The following is a 562-nucleotide window of genomic DNA, read 5'->3' on the forward strand; positions in this document are numbered from 1 at the left end:
GGTAGCCATGTTTGCTGCCTTAACTCCCTAACTGAGATTGCTCTGGAGCAAGAATGGGCCAGCCATTTGCAGATCTCCCTTTTGGCAGCCCTCAGAGCTGTCTCCAATGTAGTGGCCCAAACCTTTCTCACATAAAACAGCCAAAGCATTTTGAAGATCCAACGTGCTAAATTTATTTGCATGCAAAAAGTGAAACAATGTACACTGGATTCCCAGCAAAGTTGGTTGGGGTAGCTCTTAGCAAAGGCAGAACACTAAATTATGTAGGTAGTCCTTGCTTCTATGTAGCCCACCTCTTGACTTCATTGTCCCACATATTCTGGTCCCAGGACCCCAAATGGCATCAAGAGAAAATCGACCATTAATTACAAACTACGCTGGTAGTAAATAAGCTTGAGCTCCAACAATAATCCACCTGTCTTCATTTATTTGGGTTTAGTTGTTTAGCCCAAGTTATGTTGAATCAATTTCATAATACACATGTGCAAACTTGTGAGTTCTGAAAAGAGGTCAAACAGGGAATACCAGATTTAATATATTTTGTTAATTATTAAGAAAATAA

The sequence above is a fragment of the Pantherophis guttatus genome, chromosome 17 (genome assembly GCF_059756535.1).
Source record: "Pantherophis guttatus breed Tessera chromosome 17, ASM5975653v1, whole genome shotgun sequence".
NCBI lineage: Eukaryota > Metazoa > Chordata > Lepidosauria > Squamata > Colubridae > Pantherophis > Pantherophis guttatus.